At 38.9% G+C, this 24,607-nt stretch overlaps 1 long non-coding RNA gene across 1 annotated transcript in view; it reads right to left on the bottom strand.

Annotated features, from left to right (window-relative positions):
* Positions 1-1,283: 1,283 nt before the first annotated feature.
* Positions 1,284-24,607, bottom strand: part of LOC123617729 (uncharacterized) — a 45,223-nt gene continuing 21,899 nt past the window's right edge. The window contains exons 2-5 of the long non-coding RNA XR_012511833.1: positions 16,385-16,419; positions 8,355-8,645; positions 5,716-5,847; positions 1,284-5,613 (exon numbers count right to left, since the gene is read on the bottom strand). This is a non-coding gene — a long non-coding RNA (uncharacterized LOC123617729). The remainder of the gene's footprint in view (positions 5,614-5,715; positions 5,848-8,354; positions 8,646-16,384; positions 16,420-24,607) is intronic.

Below are 24,607 nucleotides of genomic sequence, written 5' to 3'. Positions count from 1 at the left end.
TGAATTGGGGTTCATGGACATGCACACATGCACACACAGGTATTTTTTATGTATATGTTATTTTAATAGCTGTCACTTGAGTTCTCAGGAAAGAGATGTCTTTGTTTAGGCAAATGCACTGCCAAGCACTTAGAAGTTGGAAAGGGTGATTCTAAAATTAAGGGCTTAAGGGAGACAAAAAAGATGGTCAAATTGAACAGAAATGAGGGGGTGCCAAAGAGAAAAGTGGAAAAAAAGGGGTAGGCAGCGTGGCAAGAGACTGGAAATTACAGAGTCAAGTGCCCAGAAATAACGTCCCCTTGGAGGAACAGCAGAGGGATGCTGAGAACAGTGAACCCTGCGACATGGACACGTGGCTTGTATAGAATGTTGTTTATAATATAGTTTGTAACAGGCAAGGTATTATGTTTCAAAGTAAATGTGAAAGTACCATTTGTTCTGCTGTCTTGGAGGCAATGGAGGAAAAGAGGCTCAGCCCCAGTTCTGGGCTGGGAAACAAACAAGAAAATAGCTGGAGAGAAACTCAGAACCAGAGGTTACCTTGTGCGTGTCAGCTTCTGGGAAGCTACAGAATCCTTGGGCAGGGCAATCCACTTGTTCCCAGAATTGAGGTAGTGGGTGGTTTCAATTAAATTGACCTGAATCCCAAAGGACTAGAAAGCCATTGCTGATATCTGGATAATTAATGATTTCCTAATATAGATGGTATAAATATTTTAAATGAAAGCAGAAACCAATTCATCATTTTATTGAGCATAAAAATCACTCCCACCCTCCCCTCCGAAAACCCCCACACCCCTACACCCTAAATTGACGGAGAATGTTGTGCTTCTTCCATCTTCTTTCATTCTTAGGGCCATGAGGTGGGTTCATCTGACTTCCTGCATGTTTAGCCTATTACATGGCATAACCTAGAACCCGGTGCTGCCAGAACCAGCAGAACAGGTTACCAGAAGGTGGTGATTTCTACACAGCACGTGGGATTTTTTTTTTTATTATCTCCCCAAAGAGGTCAATGAGATGGGGATAGACTTTGTAAAACATTTTTCTGTTTAACAGGAGAGAGCAAACAGATTATTTTCTCTGCAAGTCTTTTTTATATATAGTCAGACACATCCATAAAAATGGAAAAGTACTTAAGAAATTATATGGCCAAACCTCCTCATGTCAGCGATGAGAAAGCAAAGGCCAGAGAAGTTTACTAACCCGTTCATCCAAGTTTGGGAGTTTGAGAGGATTGTATAGTGAGACACGTGGAGAGCTTTAAGTTTATTGTGATTTATTATTTTGCTGCTCTGACGTTTTTGTGAAATACAATGTAGCTATCCAATACAAACTTATTTGTGATTGCAAATGTAATTCAACTTGTTTCACAACAGGGTTTACTATAAAGCAGGGTCTGTTTTTCACAGTGATGTAGAGACTCTGCTTTCGTACGCACACACTTATCCACATGACTACCCACGCGTGTTCCACCTCCCCTGCCTGACGATCATTATCTCGATGGAGTAATTTAGGAAGAACAACTTACAGAAGATCTCAGAGTTAAGCACTCTACATGGATTGTGATGGATAAAATTTCAGGGACATACAAAATAACTGGGGAAAATACAAGTAGAAGCTTTATGAAAGTATATTCTGGAGCTTTAGTCAATAAAATTAAAAGGTGACTCATTTATTCCCCATTATGAAAGTCCCCCTCTGCATGGGTCTTGTTTTTTGTTCATGCCCCCATGAACTTCACAAGAGCTGATTTTTGAGACCCCATGTACCTGTCTGTTATTTAGATTTCTCACATTCCAACTTCCTCTAAGCATTTGTTAAATACTGTTTACTTTTCAAAACAACAACAACAAAAATAAAAGCCACCAAAACCAAAAAGACAAAACAAAACACAACAAAATCTACTTCCCTTGTCTCAATCAAGTCCTTTTGCTTTAAACCTGGAACATCACAGTAGAATTCCCACCAGCACACCCATCTCTGCATTCTTCCTCCTTTAGCTGTTCCATCTGGGAATGGGGATCACTTTGTGTTATTCACTATTAATTCCTGGGTCATATACACTGTCTGAAACAGTTGGAGGATCATTATTTCCTTAACATGTGATTTTATACACACTTGCCTGGTTAATTCTTCTAAATGTCTATAGCATCAAACTATAGATTTGGTGCCTACAAACCTCCCATTGGTCCCCACTGTGGATGTCATAAGCTACATACTTTTTTATCTTGGAATTTTCACCGTCCCCTCTCCTGTCTTGTCAGGGTGGTCTCAATTCACTTTTCCTTTAATTGTTAAGATGCCCTTAGTCCTTGCTTTCAAATATAAATATATATATTTTTTTTTTTTAACTGAAGTATAGTCAGTTACAATATGTCAATTTCTGGTGTACAGCATAATGTCCCAATCATGCATACATTATATATATATATATATATATATATATATATATATATATATATATATATATACACACACATGTATTTGTTTTAATATTCTTTTTCATTAAGGTTATTAAAATATTGAATATAGTTCCCTGTACTATACAGAAGAAATTTGTTTTTACCCGTTTTTGTACATAGTGATTAACATTTGCAAATCTCAGACTCACAGACATAGTAAACAAACATGGTAACGGGGGGGAATGGGGGTGGGGAGGGATAAATTTGGAAGTGTGAGATTTCCAAATATATCTTTGATGGTGCCATTTTGTGCACGAGGAATGCACCCCTTACACTTTACCTCTCTCGGGTCGGGTCTGGTGACACCACCTACCTCCGAACTTCCTCGTGCGCAGGCCCCCCAGGCTCACACCCTGCACCTCTGCTCTCCCACAGGTGGCTTTCCTGCTCCGTCTCCTTTCGCTTCTTCCCATCCTGATGTGAAGACTTCTGCTCATTGTGTTTCTTCTCTTCCGCCCCCTCCAGCCACCCACCAACGCTGCTCTTTGCTACCTGAACTTTCACTTTTTACAGGTTTGACACCAATTCCAGTCTAGATTCAGGGGCTCACCGTGTGCTGCCTGCAGTATCAAGCTATCTTTAATCTCTGCTCACTGGGGACCATTTCGCCCTGTGCTGCTTAGCACAGGTCAGGCCCTGGGAAACAAAGAACGAACTGAAGCCATTGCTCTGCCCACCAGGATCTTAGGTGCTTTTATCACAGAAACAGCCAAGCGTGCTGGTGAGTGTTAGTCACGGCCTCTCCAACGCCAGCTCCTTTAATCTATCTTCTGTCCTAGCCCCAGTGCTACCTTCCTTCAGTGAATGCACTCTTAATGATAAATGTGTCATTTTCTGCATCTAGACGCTGGTGGAAGGTGGGTATTCACCATTGCATAGTTTGAATACCTATTTGAGATCATAATGGATACATTTTTAAATTGACAATTTTTTTGCAAATTATGATTACAATGTTAACACCTGGAGGCAAAAACTTTATTATATAATGAAAAAGAAGGAATTGGAAACGCCTCCCCTCCCTCAGGAAACTTTCAGTTGGATTGCACACCCAAAAAGGTGTAGCCTACAAAATCTAATCAGTGATTTATAACCATTAGATCTTGGTATTTTTGGTTTGTATGTTTTTCCACGCTTAATTCTTTCAAACAAACAATTATTGATATATTCCCTGCCAGTCTTTTTCTTTTCTTTTCTTTCTTTCTTTCTTTTTCTCTTTGTTTCTTTCTTCCTTTCTTTCTTCCTTCCTTCCTTCCTTCCTTCCTTCCTTCCTTTCTTTCTTTCTTTCTTTCTTTCTTTCTTTCTTTCTTTCTTTCTTTCTTTCTTTCTTTCTTTCTTTCTTTCTTTCTTTCTTTCTTCCATTTTAAATAAGCTTCAACAAAACATGCTTTTTCACACATTCAGAAAACATCTAAAGGATGGAGAAATTATTTTCTTTTCCTTTGCTCCAGCATCTGGAAAAATATGGCTAGAAATCTGTATCAACTGAAAAAATTATTTTAAAAATACAAAATAGTAAACAAATGAGAGGAGGAATGTCATGATATCTTAATTTAAAGGTTCCGGGGCAGAGTTCTGTGATCTCAGGTGAGCAGTTTGAATGTAAGGAGAGTTAGTTACAGTGCACAGCCTACTCAAAATCTTGCCAACACAACCAAACAAAAATTTTCTTCCTTGATCCTGAACAGGGGACAGAGTTTGTGTTTAACAGCTATGCTATGAACTGATGGAATTCATTAAATATTTAAGCCCCACCTGAAGCTATTACAAGACAAACAAAATCCTTGTCAGTGGTTCTAAAACAGAACTAGAAGGCGATGGAGAGGCATTTCCTTATACGAGGGAACACACTTCTTATTACAGCTTTTGCAATGTTGGACACCAGGGCTGATCAGGGAATGAATATACAAGGATTCCTCTCCTTTACTTTATGGAAGAGATTTTCTCATACGTGCTGCCTAAATGTCTGCGCTCAGTGACCGTGTGTGCTGGGGCAGAGCTTTTAACAATGTGTACGTAAGTGCCTAAGAAAGTGATTTTCTCTGAGAGTAAATAAATGCTCAGCCTCAGCAGATTCTTGACAATCACAAGGCAGGAGACTCTCTGAAAGGCTTGATTGAAACACAAATTAGTCTGTAAGGCTAAGAGGATGAGGAGTAGACTGTCCAGGCTACGGCTGTGGGTGAGACCCAGGATTTTGACTCTGAGCTGATTTCCTCTCCAGGAAGAGACAGGGACCAGAACCCTGCGGCATCTCCATCACCCCCACCTCCGTGCATGGGGCCAAACGAGTCTTGAAGGCGGGATATGATGAAGTGACTCTTTTCAGCATTGTTGGAGCTCACTCCCTGATCCCTTTTTATAGGCCGCCAGTGAACTGGTTCAGAGCCAGGTGACAAGGAAGGGAGGGTGGAGAGGCTTTAGTCTCAGTTTGGTCAGACGTTAGCTATGTGACTGTATAATCTGTATGAAATAATAGCCTTTTAAACTAGTTTTGTTTATGAGATAATTACTTCTTTCGGACATCAGTATTTTACAGGTAAGGGTTGGATGCACCAGCGAGGGTGAGCGACACAGCCCAGCTCACCCAGCTAGTGGGCCCTGGAACCTGGTTTTTCTCTGGTTGGTGAGTTGGATAGGCACCTGTTGGTCCCTGTCCCAGGAACAGTGACCGTCACATGTTACCGACTTACAGCAACTTGTAGAAACACGCAGCAGAGCTCATTGGGAAGCCCTGATCCGAGGGAAGCAGGTATGAAAAACAAAGGCTGGTTTGAGGACTCAAGGGCACGGTGTAAACAGAAATTAAAAAGTGATCAAAATGTGAGGAATCCTCAGTAGAAAACTCTTGTGTACAACTGGGATATGACTTGTGTTGGATGTCTCACCAGTTACTGTGGGATGAAATCACAGCAGGTCACACTGAGGAAAATTTCCTGAAACTTAAAAATGTAAAGTAAAATCAAAAGTATTAATTTTAAGAAAAAGTAGTAATTATCGCATCCCTTAAACACTTACTTTAAGGTGGTAAAATTCTAAATGTAGAATCACATTGCTATGTATGAAATTGTTCAGTTTTGTTTTCCTTTGTGTTCAAGTCTGATTTCCTTAAGGTAGAGATGCTCTGAAGAATCTCATAATACAGAGGAATCTGAAATCAGAAACTGCACGTGTGAAGATGGCTGGCTTCACATATTATAGAGTATTTTTATATTACTTTTCCATTACAACAAGATTTTATATCAACCCTTACCTCACAAACCGTTCTCCATCTAGAATTTTCTCACATAGAGCAGTTTGGTTCAAATATAATTCTACTCATGTCTCCTTTCCATTTTCAATTTGTGCATCAGAGGCAGTACTCCAGAACCACGAGAACTATATTCTAAGAAAAATACATGTAAAAGTTTTAGCAGAAATGTAGAGGTTAATACCTGGAGTGAGATAAATAGGAAAAGAACATTTGTTTTAATGAAATCGTCCTGGACATTGGCAGACCCTGCTTGCTGCTTACTGATTCTCTGCCATACAATACCAGGCTCTTTTGCTTTTATTTTTTTAAAAACAGACTATTGGGGGTAAAGTAGGATTCTACCCTCTTTCCTGTTGCTTTTCCCTTTAGTAGTGGGAGGGGTTAGCTCAGGATGGAGTAGCTACTTGAAGAAAGTCATACATTTAAATCCAGTATTTCTATTTTCCTGAGAACTCTTTTGTCAGTTAAATATCTTCTACCATGAAATAAAAGGGGAAAATAAGTAGATAAATCTTCACACTGACTCCAAATGGATTAAAATGTTTTCTCACTCTCCTGTGGATAATTTCATGGGAAGAGAAGATTGCTGTGCAACGAGGAAGAGCAGTCCAGAAAGGAGGTGAGCGGGACCACTGCAGCCAGTGCCTGGGTGCAGCAGCTGACATCAGAGAGGCTCCCAGTGAGGAGGGCAAAAGGCCACACACAGGAATTTCGTGTCCTGTGACACCTACCACTGATTCTCATGTTCTTTCATTTTTCCATCAGAAGGAGTTGGGTGTTTTTAATGTTATATAATCTATCCATTCTATTTGAGGATGCAAATGAATTAGTCAATATTTCAATAAAATTTCCTAATATTGCTTAAGTTTTAAATTAATAATAATATAGCCTTAAATTATTGAGTACATACCATGTGTCAAACACTATCCTGTGTGTTTTGCATGCAACTTCTCATTTATGTTGTGAAATAAACCTGATAGCTAGGCAGTCATAATATACTTGTCTACACATGGAGAAATTGAGGCTTAGAAAGGTTCGTTAGCTGGAGGCAATACAGAGTCAGGATTTTAAACTAAATAGTCTAACTCTGAAGCCCATCCAACTAGCCATTAGACCCAGGGCTGTAATTTATTTTTAATCTTTCCTTTTAAGTGTAAATTGGTGTTCGTAAGAAGTGCACATACAGGACAATCTTGAGATTTATAGAGTCTTTATTAAATTCACCTAAATTCATAATGACTGAAAAAAAACAAAAAATTTGAGGATTGGGTAAGAAAAAAATACAAAAGATTTACTCTTCTGGAGTAAATTCTGTAATATGGATACTTTTAAACACCTATTTTAAGCAGGGTGGTTTGGCACTGAATAATTACCTAAGTTAATTAAAGCAGATTAATAATGGGCCCAAGTTACCAATACCTGGGCTCTGATTATGTGCAGCAACATGTAAGCTATGAGTTACACAGGGCTGTTGGGTTTGCATGCACGTCTTGTGCACTACTCAAGGGCTCTTGACTCATGAAGCTGGCAGAGCTGAAACCCAGCCGCCTCTCTGTTTATCAAGCCTTATGACTGAAGGTCTATATCCACTCCAGCAAGGTGCCTTTTGTTTTGCAAGAGTACCAGTTTGGCTAGTAGCCTCCTGAGGTCACAAAAGAGCAGAGCTGGTGCGTTACAAAGTGTAGCGATGGTGATGATATTCAAGAAACCTCTCCAATGGGCCATTTGGTGGGTCAGCTGAGAGACAGGTTTTTACAACAGCAAGCATAAGACAATGCATGAATATGAACAGAACCAAACAAAGGTTAGGTTAGTAAAGGTAGAGAAGGATGAGTCAGATTGAAGCAAGGGCATTCATACAATGGGATTTGGAGAATAATTTGAACTGAGTATTTCCTAGGGTCCATTCTTTACTACCATAAGGTTTCATTATTGGAGTAGCTTTCTCAAAAGTCAGTACTGAGATAAATCAGGTTTTAGTCATGTATTGTCATAGGTTCCTCATTAGGACGGCTGTTCAATGACTTTTGTTCAGGAAATTCTGTCTCCCGATATCTAAGACTTTCTAACAGTCCTTGAAAGCACAGTGCTAATAAAGGAAACACAATTTATTATATACACACACACACACACACACACACACACACACACACACACACATACATACACTTAACATAATATTAAGGTTAGACTCTGAAATACTGCAGTGTATTTCTCAAGCCATCTCTGTATCCTCAAATTGGAGTGTTATAGGTAAAGTCAAAGTGTACTAGACAAACATATACACTGATTTTCTACTCTTAAATTCACTTTCCATATTCATATTTAAATAAATGTTTACCAGCTCTGCTGTATATACAAGAAGGCTAAATATAGAAGCAGTCAGTAATATAGAAAAATAAGTCTTTCATCTCCTTATATTCTGCTGTAAGTAAATTCAGGAAGAAAAATATTACACTGCAATATGTGTTCGATAAAATTATCTAAACACTGTTTAAAATCATCTGTTTAAGAAGGAGGGATATGAGTACTCCTTAAATTAAAGAAGAATAATGGATGAGAAAGTCCAAGGGGACCTCAATTTGGAAATGTGCACAAAGTAAATGACTGTTCATTGATTTTTTATTATAGTGACTCACCGGTGGTCTGGTGGCTAGAATTTCTTCTTCTTATTAAAACTCCAGGATATTGCAACTTTGAAACATACATCTCAGCAAATAACAGTAATTTCAGGGAGAATCAGAACAAGTGATTTGTTAAAAATCAAAATATATCATGTTTGTGCTTCAGTTTTCTCAGTGTCGCTGTGCAAATAATTCTTCTTTTCTCTTATTATAAAACTGGCTTAATTCCTTTAATGAACTTAGTACCAACTGGGTTCCCATAGGGAAGGAAATCTTTTTTCTATATTTTTTTCATGTTTCTTTTTCCTGTAAAGAGAGAAACAACAGAGTTTGTGATACATATATGTTTTTACTAATTATGGCTTGTAGATTCGATTCCAGCTGTGGCCCAGCTGGATATGAAGCGATGTGTGGTTCGTTAGGTTCTAATCGGCCTTTCCGTATGACTTTCCTGTAAAGCCCGGTATCGACATACCTGATTCCCCATGGATGCTTTCAGTTAAATAAGTAAGCAGACAGAAGTCATTAGGTAGACTGAAAGTCAAATATTTTATTTATCTTTTTATAGCTGAAGAGTTGTGTGATTTTATCAACTTCAAAGAGCAACCTTTTACACTAACCTTTGTATAAACTTCAATAAAGCCTAGATTTTCTTGACTCAGAGAAGGAAAAATATGTATAACCTGGGATAAAATGTCTCATTAACCTTTTAACAAATTAAATATCATGTATTTTAACAAAGAAATGAATTGTCAACTATATAAAACTTACAATATTTAGTAAGAGCTTAAGTGTCTATTCTTTAATAATAACTAGTATTTTGGGGGGCATTTAAAATGAGCTAGGTCTTGTTCTATGTAGTTATATGTTTAAAGTCATTTCTTCCTCATACGTCTTGATGAATGAAAGAGGAAACTGAGGCACAGATGGGTTAAGGGATTCATCCAACATTACACAAATAGTAAATGATAGAACTAGGTTTAGATCACAAGTCATCCAGGTCTGGAAAAGAAACCCTTAGTCACTCCACCCCAGCAGCTTCTCATAAGGTAGAAGTTTTCAAACAAAGTTCTAAGAGTCAAATCCTAATTTCTTATGTTGTTGGCAGCATGGATAATACTAAATAGTCAAGAATCCTTCTTCCAAAAAGGTAAACACCAAATGCATAAAAATAGGGAAAACATGAATTACTTATTGAAACAGCATTCATCATTTAATGAACAAATCTGAAAAGTGAGATTCCACTTAAATTCCAGTAGGGAAAGGCAGAAAGTAATCAGTCTTAACAACCCATCCATGATAAGTGCGATGTGGGAAATAAAGGAGAGCGCTGTCAGAGGGAGAGGAATTCTGGGGAGGTGAGGGGTGGGGCTGGCGGAATAGCGGCTGAGATGGCATTCCCAGTCCCTGAGATAGAAGACCCCAATACGTGTCACCTGAGTTTAGTCGAGAAAGAGCAGAGGACCCAAGGCTGTGAGTGAGGTGCAGGCACTTGAAGAGCAGTGGGGAGGAGAGCAGGTCTAGAGCATTCCAGGTGATCAGGTGTTGTTGGGGGGAGGTTGGAGAGGAGGTCTGAGCCAGATCCCGTGGACCTCACAGATGATAGTGGAGAGGTGAGGCAGGCTGGACAGGGGCACAGTTGGCTGTTTGTTTTAAATGACCACTCTGCTTGCAGGGTATGGAATGGGTGGGGCTGGGCCAAGAGCAAAGGAGAGCCAGGCTGGGAATTAGTGCCGAAGGAGAAAAGCGATGGAGTCAGGACACACTGAGATGCAGAATGCAGCATCCAGATGGCACTTGACAGTGCCCAAAGCACTTTCCATCCCACACAGCCGACAATCAAGCTGTGAGAAGAAGTAACATCTCATTGAGGGGAGCAGTTCGCTCTTTGAAAAGTGCAGGACAAAACACCCAATAGGTCTGATTCAGCTGGAACACTACCTAAAGATGAAAAGCAAACATTGCCTGGATTCACCGCAAGGGCTAGCTGTTTATTCGATTAGCACAAGAGTGGAAATAGATGCATTACTGTTTCTCAACACTCAACACCCTCGAATCAGAGAGTCAGGGTGCAGGGAAAGTGATGCATACATATTGACAGCTCTCATTACAGAGCACACTTTGTTTTTCCTCCTTGTAATCAGCAGGTCCCTGGTTTGGTGGCCTCCGGAGCATGTGAAGGAGATCAAGGCTGATAAGCTTCTCCCTAGGCAAAAATACAAATGGGAAAAATGTAGCCTGCACTTTCACAGAGCACAGAAGGGACAGAATCAAAGTGTCCTGTGCCAGGAAGTGGGCTGGCCCTTCCCTTCTGAGTCCAACCCACCATTAATATATTGATCTCCACAGACTCCTAGTTATTTCGTTTCTAACAATAAATGTTTTCAATTTACTCTTGTTTTTTCTACTGTAGGCAAGGGCATGTTCTAAGCTCTAAAAGTAGAAATGGCAATGATAATAAAAGTGGTACTCTGGGCAGGTGTTTGGAGAACCCAGATGATCTAGGTGACATGAGCATCACCCGTGCTCCTCTCAGGCAGCTCTTGTGATGTGGACGTTTGTCTTGAGATTAATCATGTAAAGATACACAGAAGTGTCCTTTATCATATCTACACTTAATTACAAACATCTTTCCATATTCACTGACTCTCCACTCTCAAACAGCATGCTTAAGACGCATCAGGTAGAAGAGACGACCAATTCTTCTCTTTGCTGTTACGTGCATAATGTTTTGAACCTTTCTTGATTGTCCAGTGTCCCTTCCCTCCTGCTCAAATGCTACCCTATCCATCAACATCACTTCCACATCCTCTAATGTATTCCGTCCCTTTCTTTTGTGCATCCATAGACCTTAGTTGAAGCGTTATTTAAATTTGGGTTAGAGTTCTCGTACTAGATTACACGTCACCGTTCCCTACACCCACTACAAGACTTCTCATCCTACTGTCCACAAAATTATTTCCTGACAGATGTCCGTGAAATCAGATAATGTGAATGCAGTGCTTAGCTTAGTGCCTGTCACAGGAAAACCCTCAGTAAGCAATACCTGCTATTATTGCACGAATTGATGGTTGGGTGGATAAATCTGTTGTAGATACATGTTTTTCATGTATATTTAACGAAACTAGAACCTTTGCCTTGACCAGCAATAATCTGCAAAAAGCCTATAATAAGGGAGAAGGGCTTTTACTTTGAAGATTTCTAGGGGAGAAAGAGGTGTTGTAATTGCAAGAGAAGCAAGAAAATAGAAAGAAGCTCTTGAGGAGGGAGACTTCGCCAGCGGAGGGAGGCTGGGAGAGCGGATATAAAAAGCCCCGCACAGCGCCTGGCACAGAAATAGCTGTAGGAAAACTCCTGTCAATTGAATGTTCTCCACACAGAAGAATTTAATTAAAATTCATGAATTCATGGATTTTTTTTTTTTTTATTATTTGAGTTGGAGAGACCATAAAAGTGTTTGGAAGTCACAGAAAGAAAGAGCCTTTCTTCTTACGTGGAACGTTGGAGTTGCAGGGATGAAGCTTTTGCTTGGCGCGCGGGTAGACTCGGCACAGAGCTAGAAGAAGAGAAAGGGGACGCGGGCAGCTGGACGCCTCATGCCTGCGACAGGAGTCGGTACCATCGCTGCTTACTTTCAATTTGGTCACTGGGTCGCAGATATTACACTATAAATCTGACATTGTAGGAACGTGATCTACTAAACTCTCAGTGCTCATTTCAGTTGCACACAATGGAGAGGTAACTGAAGAGACTGCAAGGGGCAGATCTGTGTCGCACAGGCAGCGGCTGCTGTTATAGGAAAACTCCAGTGCCGCTGATGCTGTCTGCTTATTTTGGGTGGGGAGCGCTTTGTTTTGTTTTGTTTTGTTTTTGAAGCATTGATTAAGGAGGCTGAATAATGTCCCTTCAAAGATACCCTTTCCTAATTCCTGGAACCTGTAAATCTTATAGATCAAAAGGAACTTTGAGGTATGATTAAGTTACAGGTCTTGAGGTGATGAGATTTGTCCTCATTTAACTTCAGGTGAGCCCTGAATGTTATCACAAGGGTCCTTATGAGAGGGAAGCAAAAATGTCAAAGGAGGATGTAGGAGATACGATGGCAGAATCATGAGACTGGGGTGGGAGGGAGGGGTCATGAGCCAAGGAAAGCAGGTGTCCTCCAGAAGCTAGAAAACCAATGAAAGATTCTCCTCTACAGACTCCAGAGGGAACCAGCCCTGCCAAGACCTTGACTTTAGCCCAGAAAGACTGATTTGGGGCTTGCGGCTTCCGGAACAGTGAAAGAATCAATGTGCATGGCTGTGGTCATTTGTTACAGCAGCTGTAGGACACTAATACAAATGCCTAAGGAGGGAATCACATTAAATGTCGTTCTTGTGTTATGAAGAGTATGGTGAGAAATTTAAGGACGCTGCCTTTACACAACCAATCTGAGTGGCCTGAGATCAAAGGAAGTCAGTGTCTTGGGTGGAGTGGCCTCATAGTTTTCCATATAACTGGAAAAAGAGAGGATCTAGGTGAAGAGAGCATATCACCACTTTTCCCGTTGGATGCAGTTCTTATGACTTGGGAATTTATATTCAGAGTAATCTGGTCAAAATGCACAGAAGTAGCCTCATCACATACCTCCATCTATTTACTGATGTCTTACCAAAGAGGCATGAGGACATGTGAAGGTTGACAGCAAATGTTTCTCCTACATTTAATTCAGTTTTAAGCTGGCCCTACAGATGTTACTTCAGGATAGAGAACAGATGTGTTTTGCATGCCATCAAGACTACTAGAATATTCCGAGAACAACCTGAATTCCAGTTTTATTACTGTGCAAGTATATGCTGCCAAGTTTTGACTTTAACATATATTTAGGTTGCGGTAATTGGGGTATTTGATTCACCTTCCAATCAGATGTGTTCACTCTATTCAATAAACAGTAGCTGTTTCCTGCCTCCTATAGGGAACCTCTGTGCTAGGTTCAGGAATAAGAAACTCCTTATTTTTAAGAATCTCAGAGATTAGGGAGGGAAATAGATAAGCATATGGGGATATTCAAGGATGAAGGCAGGGTGTTGCAGGAGCACAAGTATGAGGGCTGGGGGAAGACTTAAATTAGATAGACTCCCACAGTGATCGAAGGGAGGGCAAGAAGGTTGTAAAAAAATTATACAAATACAGCTTAAACATAATCAATCCTCCTGCTACTTTTTAAAATAGCTTTCAGAAGACGTTTATTTAATGTGTGATTGTTCAAAAAGCACACTGTTCATGTGTTCAATAAAACCCTTGGGAGGTTTTCTGCCTGGCAACCATTGATGTTAATGGCGTCCTGTGGTTAAATCTGCATGTGTTACTTTGACAAACTACCATGACACACTAAATGCTATATGTTGGATTGTAGGATGGCAATTGCTGATTTCAGTGACCTGGAGTAAACAATTTTAGGGAGAAACTCTTCCCTATTTCACTTCTTCCATTTCACATACCAAGAATTAATACCAACAGAAAACTGTGGTGAACTTGGCATACTGAAATAATTCTCACCTTCAAATTTGTAAAGCCACAATATATTTCCTTTAGGAAGCTTTCATAACCTCAAAGAGAACTCTAAAACACCAAAATCCCTGAAACCCCAACACAGTTCACAGAGGAATATGTGCCTTCCAGCAATCTTTAGGTTTTGCCAGGAATGTAAATATGACAGACTTTGGAGCCATCCCACATTTTAATTCAAATTCAATAAATCCTATGCCAGGGCCTCTGTATAAATAGAACTCTTTCACGGGGGAATCAAATATAGAAGTAATTTGAAAAGAAACCTGAATTATTCCTTTAAATAATCTCTTGAAGTGAAACTAAATTAAACACTTGGGTCTTATTTTCTCACTAAGGCTCTAGATTCTAAGATGAAATTTAAGGAAATCACATGACAGGTTATTGTGACGATTGTTGATCATGGCAGTTTATTTGAAACCAATTTACCAGCTTGTTGTATCTTCAACCTAAATTGACCGGTTGTTGGAACTGGCTGCATCTACCACATATTTCCTTGTCGTTAACTTGTAGCTTTTCCAAATCAACTCAAATGGCTGGGCTAATTTTATGGAAACCACTTTAGAGGAGAAAATATAAATTGCTATTTTTCAATGTTGCCATTTGTTCTGAGATCTTTAAACATAAACATATCCTGAGAACACCAAAATTAACTTCTAAAGAGATTTATGTATATTTTATGTCTTTCAGAAAATATTTCAAGCAATTTGGAAACTAGAGATTAAGATGATCGTACACACGCTGAGAAATCCTATCCATATAAGACATTTGAATGATTTTTAATTAGGTAATTAAGTGTTTTGATGACTTCAGTTTCCCTCCTGTACGAGTTGTACAGTGGACTGAACAACACGGTTGTTAAGAGCACTGATCCAATTTGATAAAAATTCACTCTGTTTTCAGGGAGGGAAATGAACTAAAGGCAGTAAGTCAGCAGGCAGGAAAATGAGTTGGAAGGACTTTGATAAGGTACAGTTGACACTTGAACAAGGGTTTGAACTACATGGGTCACTTACACAAGGAGTTTTTTCAGTGTAAATACTACAGTACCACACTATCTGTGGCTGGTTCAATCAATGTCCAACTAGGGAAGGAGAGGCTCCAAGCAAGGGGACAGCAGGCAGAGGGAACTGGGTCAAAGATCACTGAAAACAAAGTGCAAAGATGAATAACTAGCACAGACTGATTGAGATGCTAAGATACATTTCTGCCACATGAAAGGTATTCTTAAGCAACAAGGATAGATTTTTTATTTTTAATTTGGTGGAACCTCTAGACTTCTTAAAGGGAAGCACTATAAAATCAAAGGAACTGGACTGTGAATCAGGAAAAAGCTGGAATCTGTAATTTGATTTGGGGCAATTTAGTTACTTTTACTGGGTTTTTATCCATCTTTAGTTGAAAGATAGAAAGAAAAAGAAAGAAAGAAAGAAAGAAAGAAAGAAAGAAAGAAAGAAAGAAAGAAAGAAAGAAAGAAAGAAAGAAAGAAAGAAAGAAAGGAAGGAAGGAAGGAAGGAAGGAAGGAAGGAAGGAAGGAAGACATGAAGGAAGACATGAAGGAAGGAAGGAAAGAAGGAAGAAAGGAAGGAAAGAAGGAAGGAAGGAAGGAAGGAAGGAAGGAAGGAAGGAAGAAAGAAAGAAAGAAAGAAAGAAAGAAAGAAAGAAAGAAAGAAAGAAAGGAAGGAAGGAAGGAAGGAAGAGAGGGAGGAAGGAAGGAAGGAAGGAAGGAAGGAAGGAAGGAAGAAAGAAAGAAAGAAAGAAAGAAAGAAAGAAAGAAAGAAAGAAAGAAAGAAAGAAAGAAAAGAAAAGAAAAGAAAAGAAAAGGAAGGAAGGAAGAAAGAAAGAGAGGGAGGAAGAGAGGGAGGAAGGGAGGAAGGAAGGGAGGAAGGAAGAAAGAAAGAAAGAGAAAGAAAGAAAGAAAGAAAGAAAGAAAGAAAGAAAGAAAGAAAGAAAGAAAGAAAGAGAGAAAGAAAGAAAGAAAGAAAGAAAGAAAGAAAGAAAAGGAAGGAAAGGGTTCTGTAACTCTCTGTGTCCTTATATTTCTAATATAACTGACCATCCCATCTTATCTTGCAGTTGCAAAGTCCTCCTCACTCATTTTCTTGCCTACTGACTTATTGCCTTTATTGGATCCTTTCCTAACAACTTTCTTCAACACCCTCTACCTCCCCCATTATTTCATTCTCTGCACTGTATTCCAATGAACTGCTTAGTACCTTACTTTCCTGGAAGTTCTGTTACAGTTGGGGGTTGTCTGCATCACTCATGGTCACTCCGGTGCTCAGCACAGAGCGTGACACCCAGAGAGCTTTCAATACTTCATAGTTGAATATGTGAACAAATGAATAGAAAAATTATATGACTTCTAAGGAGTCAAATAAGGAGTAACAAGCATGGATTGATTCCTATTATTTCCTCATTGCTAAAAAGAAAATTCTACTCTTTTCTTACCTTGTAGACCAAAGAATAATAGTAAGATTTTAAAAACTACTTACTTTGCGTTTTCCAACAAGATTCCTCCTGAGAGAATCTGACAAAAAAGAAGGAAAAAAAAGTATGATTGGAACATTGCACAAAACCCCAGTGAAATCCATACATGTTATATCCAAAGTTTTGGATATAGTAGCCTACTAATCTGACGGGAAAAAAAATGGATAGCTGATAAAAAAAAATCTACTCAGATTTCTTCCATAATATTAGTAAATATTAAAGGCATTTAAAACTATATTCAATATCTTATAGTAGCTTATTTGTGAAAAAGAATATGAAAATGAGTATATGTATGTTCATGTATGACTGAAGCATGACGCTGTACACCAGAGATTGACACAACATAGTAAACTGACTATACTTCAATAACATATATATATATACAAAAAAAACTAATTTTAATAATAATTTAATAGAACTAATATAATTGACTAATATAACCGATATAACTGACCCACCAAATAACCACAATAAATTATCAATCTAGATGAACAATCTGACTTGTTCAAAATTATATAATTGCCGAACATTTCTAGTTGTGCATTTGGGGTAATGAGGCCTCATTAAACTACTGTCTTCACTTTATATACATTTGAAATTTTTCATAATAAAAAATTAAACACTATGTGACCAAACTTTTAAAATAAGACAAAAATATGAGAAGACACAAAAATGACCTTTCTCTTATTTATATTTGTTTAAAACTTGTATTTCTATATGAACATTCTGAACACTTTCAAGGATCCATCCATTAATATTCAATTTTAATTTGAGATTGACCAGGTAAGGATAGACGAGATTACAACATATCTGTGATGTTTTTCAGTATTTTGACAGTGGAGTCTGTCAAAATGCTATTAGTCTGAAAACACTACGTTAATTCTTACTCTGTGACTCTAGCAGAGATGCTGCAGTCTTCAAAGGGCCCAGCTCACCACTAGCACATGGCTTACCTGCAAGTGAGGTTTGGGCACTTAAAATATAATTACCATAGCTTTTAGCAGCGCATTCTTTTCATTTATTTTTACAGAAGAAAAATGTCAACACCAAGAGATTATACATACAATGCACTGAAATCTATGGCCTATTTTGCATGGCAGCTTAAAAGATAACCCAAGCGAAATGCAGGCAGTAACTTGACTTGTAACTCGGCTGGATGAGAGCAAATCTGTTCTTATCCAGAATACATACGGGAGTGTTTGTGTTAGATATGCCTGGTCCAAGGAACGTCTCTGACCAGCAATTTGACTTCCCATAATAGCAGCTCGCTTGAGGCATATATCAAGAAAAATACGCTTCCTGGATCAATTTAGATATGGTAAAACAAGGCTGCACGCGCAGTACTACGAGGAGGGAACTCAGCCTCCGTAAACCACGCGGCCTGGTAGCGTGGTTACTGTGCCGCAAAGCGGAGCTGTGGGGAAACATTCACTGAGGAGCCTGTGTTTGTGGGGCTCAACCCCAGATGCTGCCCCAGGTACAGCGTGAATTAAAGGACGTGCATTGCCCTCTAGTCCCTTTTAATCTATTTGAGAGCTGTCATACATAAATGAATTTAACAGCCCTCATAAAATGAAATAGGTTAAGTGGAATTATAGTAACTTTCTGTGCTAAAACCATGTTTCCACTATAATATGGCGTTGGTGCCTATCCAGCAAAAACCGATTTTGGAGTCCAGGGTGATTAGCCAAAATCTACGTTTTTGCTTTGTTTGGTTTTTATGAAAATAAGGGTTTTAGCTTCACCAGCATATAATAATGAAGACAAGATGAGATTGGCATGTGAGATTGTGCGGTCAAATAGTGGAAAAGATATGCCAAAAATTATGAGATACAATCTCAGTGCGGAAGGGAAAATAAATGAAGTGGATTCATTATAAGTGCTATCCTGAGATGGATCAGATGCAGATGAGATCTCGGGTTACACATACTCTGGTTTATTATTCTTTTCTCTACTATTTGTCTTCATGAGTTATCTTCCTAACTACTACAAACACAAAAATATCCAACAGATATTAGAACCGGATTAAATTCTTGAACACAAACAGGGCCTCTTGCTTCGTAAGTAATTATTACGAGCTGATTGTGCCCTCTCAAATTTCTATGATAAAGTGCTAACCCCCAGCACCTCAGAATATGACTGCATATGAATACAAGATCTTTAAATAAATTATTAAAATCCCAAGTCCCATTTGCCTCCTGTCCTTATAAGAAGGGAACATCTGGGCACAGCCATGGGCAGAGGGAAGATGACATGGAGACGCAGAGAGGAGACAGCCATCTACAAGTCAGGGATGAAGGTCTGAACAGATCCCCCGGTGGCCCTCAGAAGGACTCAACCTGCAGACACACCCCGATCACAGACTTCTAGCCTCTGGGATGGGAGAAAATAAACGTCTGTTGTTGAAGCCATCCGGCCTGCAGTACATTGCTAGGGCAGCGCTAGCAAACGAATTCAGGAGTTAAGATACATGCACCTGCCAACAACCGGAAAGCAGGTTAAGATGTAAGATCACGCACTGGGGGTGTCTATCCTGTCTATCTTTGTACGTTACTCAGCGCAGCACAGTGGAGCAAACTGAGAACTGACAGTGCGCCATCTAGGTCCGTCCATTCTGCTGAGATACGTGCCTCGGTCTTCTGTGCTCAGTTTCTCTGAAGCACTATATTAATAACTGACCTTCAGCACAGGAGGAGGTACCTCGTCAGGCTGTGTGTGATGTGCAGTAGACTGACGTAGAGAACACGCACCCACGTGCGGTGAGACTGCACTCCGCAGGGAGGCAAAGTTTTGCTAACAAATATTTATTTTTTTATGATAATGAGTTGATGTTTATTCACTGGGAGAGGAAAAAAAGAACTTAATTGTGCTGTCTTAAAATATTAAATGATTTTCCTTTCATTCTGCTGGGGAAAATACGGGGTCAGCTGAATTTCTGAAAGGTACATTCAACATACCGTGTTGGATTCTTGAAGGTATCGTATTTGATGACAAACTGAAGATGCAAATGAGCCTAGCAGCCATGTTCACTGCAGGAATGGTATCCTTCTGTTTATATTTGTTGCAAATGATTTTTTTTTTTAAATCAGATGGGACATCTGCAAATTTTTAGGCACTAATTTTCAAAGACCATGAAGCCCTCTGGGTGGATTTTGCATTTCCTTAGCAGATAGTTTAGTTTTAAACCACATACTTTCCCTTGGCAAAGTGAGAGATGAAAAGCCTGCTATAAAATCGATTTGGCATCTGCAGCGAGCCCCCCTTATCTGTGAGGCATACGTTCCAAGCCCCCCCAGTGGATTCTGAAACCATGGCTGGTACCACACTGTATCCTATGTCTTTCCCTAGCTATGTGCACCTATGATAAAGTGTAATTTATAAATTAAGCACAGTAAAAGCTTAACAGCAATAACTAATGATAAAATAGAACAATTAGAACAATATCCCATAATAAAAGCCATATAAATGTGGCGTGCATCTCTCTCAAAGTGTCTTATCAGACAAGGTAGTTCCTTTTCCATCTTCGCTAAGCACTCACTGTGCACCATGGCCGTCACTTCCGCAGTTTGAGGAACAACGACAAAACTAGTACAGGCTTATTCTTCCTTCTTCACAATTTCATGGATGGGAGATCGGTTCTTCACATAGATTTTAGCAACTTCAACACAGAATATTTTTTCTTTCTTTGTGACGTTAGGGACTTCCACTTTTTTATGTAGAGGAAGCATCTTACATCTTCTCTTTGGCATGTCCTCATTGCCAGCATCACTGCCCTTGGGTTTGGGGCCATGATTAAGTAAAATGAGGGTGACCTGAACACAAGCTCTGCAATCTGATAACCAAGCCGTCTACTAGGTGTCCACGTGGTGGGTTGTACTGGACAAAGGGATGATTCAGGACCTGTCAGAACAGAGCAGAGCCACCTGAGAGCTCATCATGCTACTCAGAATGGCTTGCATTTTAAAGCTGATGAATGGTTTATTTTCTGGAATTTTCCATTTAATATTTTCACACGACAGTTGACTCAAAGCCGTGTAACCTAAGTAACTGAAACCATGGGATGTGAAACTGAGGGTAAGGGGTGGAGGGTAACTATACCTCAAGGAGAGCTTTGGAAGCAGCAAGACTAACCAAGAAGCTCTCTTCACCGGCAAGTGTCCAAAATTATACTGTCACTCATATATGAAGAGCCTTCCCTGCCCAAGCATTCCCAACCAGACTACAGTCACACTCTTAATTGTCATGTTTTAGAAAGAAAAACTATATACTTTTACTTGTGGCATTATTTATTTATTTATTTATTTATTTTGCAAGACTCCAAGTTCCTCAGATTGTGTGTTGGGCATATCCATTTTAACCTAATAAAACATGTAGATGTTTTCAACATTTTTCAATAAATTTTGGCTGTTCCTCCAATAAATAACCAGGAACGTGCCCTCACAATGTTTACACAAAGAAGAATAAAATATTTGGTCATGTGTTCTTAGTCTTATTCTCTAGATGTGATCTTAAACATTTTAATTGGCAAGATGATTTATTAAAAATTAATTAGTTAATTAGTGTCTAAATTTAGCCCAAAATATAGCATCTTCCTACAATAAATGCAAATAACATCTATATATCTAATATTAAAAAAAGAGACAAATCTTTAGATAATATAAACTATACCTTAAGGAATTCAAATATTTCAAGGAAAATGTGCTATTTTATTTTTTTAGGAACACAATTAGAATTCTTTAATCAAAATTTAGTTAACATGAAATAAAAAGCAGTTAGAAAGCATATAATACACTATATCATTCCATCTCTTTTTATATGTTTGAGCCAAGCATGTTTGACCCATAGTTTAAATGGTTCTGAATGCTTGTTAACTTGTCCTGATTTAACAGTGATGGTTTAAGGGTAAATAGGAAAAAGGATGTGATTCCAAGGATTTTAACTTCGTGGAATTTGCTTACAAGTATTTGCTTCACTGAATGTTGTTTAAACGGGAGTTCCGTACATCGTGAGCAATAAAAATATTTAACAAGGAAGGAAACTGTCACTGAAGAGCATTTCAAGCTATCTCTAGAGACTAAGAGCCAAGCTTCCTTCAAACAGCCAGTGACAACTTTTTAGCTATCATGCTAGTCAAGACTTGACCACATGTGTGCAATTATGAAGCCTGAAATCTCTCATGATCTTTCCGCTCCACATTGAATGGATTCTGCAGGCATTTCAACACAGTGTGAGACGCACATTTTATTCTTCTCCAATTAGTTCATTCAAGTTACTCGTATACAATTTTATTATATTGCCTTTTTAAAAAGTCTCGGCTACCTAAGACCCATTTTTTAATTGATAAGACTTGTTGTATATTTTGATGCTAATATTAATTACAATGGTAATATATCCAAAATTTAATTTGATATATTCTATTGACTTAAAGATAGAGGTTCATATTTTGGAAAAAGCCGTAATGGTGAAACCAATCTGCTTAAAAGCGTGGACTCTTAGGTTTGGAGAATTGCCCTGCATAAATAAACATCCTAACCTCCTACTGAGGGCAGTCATCTGTGATGTCACAGCCTAGCAGAAGATCATTCTGACCCTGCTTGAATTCTCCTGAACTCAGTCATTTCATAGCCAGCAAATCCATTCTTGGAGTATTCTCAGGGCTACAGAGCATTTCCTCACATGAAGTTAAATCCTGTCTTCCTGTAACTCCTGCCCTTGGTCCAATTTCTGAAACTTACAGCTGCAGAGTTAATCTAGTCTTCCCTCCACATGACAGCTCTGCACGCATTTGGAGACAGTTGTATGAAGCAGTTTCTCTTTGATCAGGTCACTCTTTCCAGTGCATTGAGTCAGTGCTAATGCAAATTGATAGTAAACTTTCTTTCTCACTAGTGTTATAAGCCCCAAGCGTCAGGGTCTACTTTGGTCTATTCATAGACTATTGGAAATTATGAATGCCATTGGATCTGTTAGACTACTCAGACGAAAAGCACATTCTTGACCGAGTTGTACTCTGGAAGACCAGCTGGACATGTGTGCAGAGATTGAAGCAGACCAAAATCTCAAATGGAGATTTGCAAAGAATTTTCATGCCTTAGGAGATCAGCCAGTATTGCGTTCTGCCAAATAGGCTGAGGATTTCTGCTGGTTGGAATATTTTTTTTTTCCAGCAAACTTTTTGACATTCTGTTCTAATTTTTCCATGTTGTGTATGTTTCTGTGCTACCATCATTTTATTCCCTTTTAATTGCCTTATCATATCTTTGATTAGATACACTCCCAGTATAAAATAAGGCATTTACCGTCTTTAACATTGTTTTCCTATATTTTGAAATTATCTTTCCATCTTTCCAAAAACTATGAATCCTAAAGCCATCATCATGGACAGTCCAGACTCAGAGTAAACTGAAGATTGTTATCAGTGAGACAGTCATAATGTGATTCCTCTGATAATGTGATGGAAATTTTGGAATCTTAGTGTCTCTTGGGCAGTATTATATCAAAATTCCTTGGGAAGGAATCATGTCACTTGAACACTCTTCCATACATGCAGTGACATGCAGCTAGTAAGTTATAAAAGAATGTGGATTCCACAGATGACATGTGCCACCCTCCATGTCTATATACGTATGTATGTGGACATACAGATACAGGTATGCATATATCATTGTTTGTTTCTCCATTTTCAAAATACTTTTCTTGTACATTCTAGTATCTTTGGTTATGATCATACAGTATGGCAATTAATTGTAAACTGAAAAATTCAGTTGTTCAAGGCATTACTTGGCGCACAGTATCAACTCATTACAGATGCATTTTCATTTCACTTGATTTAAATGATCTCTTATTTGAGCACTGGGTACTCAATGTTTTGTTTTTTTCCTGAGATTTCAGCTTAACTGATTAGGATGTTTACTGTGTGTGGTATTAGTAGCTTTATCTGTTTTTAAGATATTTTATTTTTGCCCAGAATTTATTTTTTAAAAAGGAAAAGAAGAAAGGAATTTCAGCATGTTCTTGTTTACCCCGAGCTATCCCAGCAATGCTTTGTTCTTTCTGAGTCACGTAATCACGAGATGAGCTAATTAATTTATCAAGTTCTATGAAAACAGCAGATTCTGTGGGTGCCCGCACAGTCCCCGGCTCTTAATCAGAATTATTCATTCAGCAGCAGCTGAGACTGGCTGATGAATAGCTCTACACATTTTCAGAATTATTTTCTAGTAAACTGACATTCTGCTTTCTAAATGTAAACTAGACAGTATATAACCATGACGGCATTTTAGAAGTCATGATAAGGGTGTATAACATATGGAAAATTGTTTTTACCTGCAGTGATGAGATAAAATAGATGATTTCATTAATGGGGCACAAACAAGATTTAGTACTGCTTGGTGTTGAGAACTGTGATTTATCATATGCGACCCAGAATGGGATGAATGGCTTAATGCCCTGGGGAATCGTGTTAAGGGCCAGAAATTCAACATCAAGATGTGCCAGAAGTAGCAGGTGAAGGGGAGAAAACTTGGCAAGATGAAAAAGAAAGAAGGGGCTGTGAAAACACATCTCAGCCATTGTTTTTTTCAGCGACATCACTCCAGCATGCTACGGTCAGAGAGAACACTTTTTGAAAAGAAGGCACTTAAGCTTTACAGCTTCCTTCCCTAGCTGGGGTTACACTTAAATTATTCTTTGAGCCCTCAGCGAAAATACACAAGTTGCTCTTTTACATCTGGAGTTACGGTAATATGGAAAGAAACATCACAAATGGAGGTATCACAAATGATGCTGTGTTCTTACTAGTGGCAACAGAGAGAAAATCAAAGCTATGTTAGTAGCATCGGTGACACTGAGGGGTGCAGCCTCGAGAACGCCTTCAGGAAGAAAGAAAACAAATCACCCTAACTTCATGGAATTCTGATCAACCCAGGACGGCGGGGAGAAATAAGTGGTGGGGAGCAGCTGTGCTACCATCGAAGTCTGCTCATGAGAAAGTCCTACGAGGGCGATTTCAAAAATTACACGTTCTAAAATTCTTTGATCTCCCCTCTGCTTAACTTTTCTTCCTTCCTTCTTTCCACTTTACCTCTTGTCCACCTAGATATCTAAACACAAAAGCCACCAGGATTGGCCTTTACTGCTCTTTGCCTGGAGAGAGCCCTGCCCTCAGAACTCTGTGTGACAAGCCAATTAGTCTCTGCAGAGAAGCTCTTTCTGGCCATCCTCTCACT

This window comes from Camelus bactrianus, chromosome 14 (assembly GCF_048773025.1).
Source record: "Camelus bactrianus isolate YW-2024 breed Bactrian camel chromosome 14, ASM4877302v1, whole genome shotgun sequence".
In the NCBI taxonomy this organism is placed as follows: domain Eukaryota; kingdom Metazoa; phylum Chordata; class Mammalia; order Artiodactyla; family Camelidae; genus Camelus; species Camelus bactrianus.
This window is presented reverse-complemented; position numbering and strand designations above follow the sequence as displayed.